Raw genomic sequence first — 3,410 nt, forward strand, 5'->3', positions numbered from 1 at the left:
ATCAAAATTCATTTATTCAAATTTAACTGCAAAACAGCACTTTTCGAACGTCAGAAATTTACATGAGACAGGCCCCAAAACGCCCACCCTTCACTTCCTAAGCGTTTTTGCTGGGAAGAAGAAGTGGCACAATAAACTCCCCAGCAACACATGTCTGTCTGTAGGTTAGAAGAACCGTAATGTAGAAGAAAGCATAACACTACAGTCACCTTTTTACTCATGGTGTCACTCTCGTCCCGTGCGAGTTACTGCTGCTGGATAAAATATAGCCTGTGTTACTCAAGATTTTTTAAAACGGTGCAGTAGTCGGAGTCTTCAGGGTACAAACATCCAAACAAAGAATATTTCCTCCTTATTGTATCAAGTACTGCCTGCATTCTCCCACGTTCCCGGACACTTCTTCCCGTACCCGGACAAAATATAACCTGTGTTACAAGTAGATAGTCTAGCTTTCTAACAGTGAAAAAAAATTCATATCGATTGAGTAGTTTCTGAGCCTTTCGGGTGCAAACAAAAAAAAAATTTTTAGTATTTAATGAAAAATACAAAAACTTTACCTAATATTTACTTAGGTATAAGCATACAGTAGAAAAGTTTAGGCATTAACATTATGGATGTTCAGATATGTTTTGATATTGTGTAATACACCTGCAACAGTATTTTACTCCAGAAAGTGGCGACAATTGTTAAACAACTTAAAAAATATGTGAAGAGTATTATAGTCTTAATAACTACACTATTTTACTGAAGGAAATTCTTGTAGAGCAACTCGCTGTGTACATTAGAATCATGGAGAACAAAATGACTAGCGGAGATGTCATAATGCAAAATTTCTAAGTAGCATCGCACAAAATGCGGATGTTCGGGGGACGAGAAACGTTACTAGCTCCGCGCTTACACGCCTTCTTTAGAACCTGCCCATTTATTTTCAAAATAAAATCGCCAATCAATCAAGACCTATCTTTGACAGATTGGTTCTGATCTGACAAGGAACCCGAACGCGTCGTTAGTTCTAATAACCGACCAACAGTATCGACTAATTGACCTACCTTCCTCTGTGGGATACCTTTACAATTACTGTATACAGCTTAATATAATAATATTTATTTAATTGCTCAGAATGTAGGTATTAACAATAAGGTGGTTACAGAAATGTTGTAGAATCCTAGTACATTCTACCATTTATCTTGACCTGTACAATATCTGGAAAACCACGCTTATAAGAATATTTAATCTCATCCTTAACCTTACCTAACCTTAATCTTAATATTTATGCAAGTCTTTAGTAAAAGTTTAAGCTCTAAATAGTATAATGATTAGGTACACTTATGTACTGCTTAAGGAAGTTTTTTCCAAAAAAATATTGTCTATATACAAGTTTAATTACTTATTATCTTCCGTCGAGTTCGTAATAATTTCTTAGAAGTTGTGGCATCGTTCTCAATCTGGATTACGAAGACTATCATTCCTATCAGACTTTATTTTGATAAACATAGTTAAATGAAAAGTCCTTAGGCCGCTGACGGTGACTGGGCCCACTTTAAAAATCTGGAGGGTGAATACCTGTCGAGAGGGTACAGGGGTGCGGAAGAATGCTCTGGCGATACCCGTGCCCTCGACAAAAACACCAAGTGGGCTTTATTTTAGTCACAGTCATTTTTTTTTTTCAAACAAGCCTTTTAAAGCTCAGTTGTATATTGACCAGGATTTAAACAGATATTACAACTTGCGCTCCGCCTGGCTTGTCTGGGCGGAGGCACTCCCGTATCCACTGTCGCCGGGGAAGCCAGCAGAGAAAAAGAAAAAAACAATATCAATTTAACGCCAGGCATCACTGTCATCAATGTAATCCTGAATTTTATAATACGCCTTTTTAATCAAAATGGTTTTAACTAAATTCTTAAACTTTTTATCTGTGATATGAAGCATTCATTTAGGTAGCTTGTTATAAAAACGTACACAATTTCCTAAGAACGACTTATTTGATTTTGTTAGCCTTAACTTAGGAACAGGAGTCCAAGTATACGCACACGCGACTGCCTCGCGATGTGTCGAGTATTATATGTACTTTACAGGTACCTACATCAAAATAACAACAAATAAATAAACAAATAGGTTAAGCATTTTAGCTTGATTCGGAAAGATGTCCAGATGACCATGACCAGACAGAAACCGGGGGCCACACCCAGTTTTGGCAAACAGATTAGACAGTTCATCTTCCTAGCCTTTTCCCAACTATATCGGGGTCGGCTGCAAGTGTTTTACGTGAAACTTGAATGTGGACTCGTCAACCCAATTACCTGAACAACCCAATATCCTTTAGTAAGACTGGTTGTCCGACTTCCTGGCTAGAAGCGACTGCTAAAAATGTGTAAAGGATGGCAGAATATACAACAGATAATATTTTTCAGCGGCTGGTTGACGCTTCTCGTGACCAAAAGGCTGGCTATTACCTCGGACAAAGGATCAGCATGGCCATCCAACGAGGTAATGCTGCCAGCCTCTTGGGTACGCTCCCAGTTGACAGCGATGGGGATGAATTTTTTGACGCCTTTTAGATATAGTGTATATATTTTAGTTTTTTTATTGTTCTACTAGGATAGTTTTCTTTTTGTGTTGTAAATATCTATTGATCAAGTTCTTATCTTAATACCAATAAACTGACCCATTATATGTATAGATAATCGAAAAGGAATAACAGATAATTGATATTTGACGAAATTCGTTAAGCGATGCTGATTATCTAAAAATAATTCATTTAACATTTAATAGATTATACACTATCAGAATAATAATGAGGAAAAAAAATATACTTAATGAAAATTTAGATCGGGTTGGTAACATCAGGCATTCCTATTTAAGAGTACTGTGCGTTAGAACAACTTTTCTATATTTATTTCCTTACCCTGATCTCTCTTTGGTCGTGCCGTATTGTCGTCCGATCGGATATGATTAGATGATTGAGATTGTGGTGCACTTGTGTGTGCACAAGTACTTGTGCACTAAACATGTCCTGTGCAACAGGCTGATCTCCTTGGAGATTAATTGCCGTCAGCAAAATATCAATCTAAACGGCATAACTTTTTACGCCCTTCAAATGGTTGTATGGGAAGAGGTTCCAATGGGACGTGGATGTCAAGTTCGGGAACTTAATCTATACATATATTTAAAAATTAATCCCTATATCCCTTGGTCACGCCATTGCCATCACGTGTGAATGCTGGACCGATTAAGCTCAAAATTAGAGAGGAACTACCTCAGATCCGGGAGAAGGACATAAGATAGTTTTTTGACGGCTACGGGGAGCAGTTATGTCACACAGGTGAAACCGTGGCCGAAAGCTAGGGTTAAATAAATATAATATTTATACATATCTACAGGTATTAAGGTAAAAAAATAACGGTTACGCA

Source organism: Helicoverpa zea, chromosome 7, assembly GCF_022581195.2.
Source record: "Helicoverpa zea isolate HzStark_Cry1AcR chromosome 7, ilHelZeax1.1, whole genome shotgun sequence".
Taxonomy (NCBI): Eukaryota; Metazoa; Arthropoda; class Insecta; order Lepidoptera; family Noctuidae; genus Helicoverpa; species Helicoverpa zea.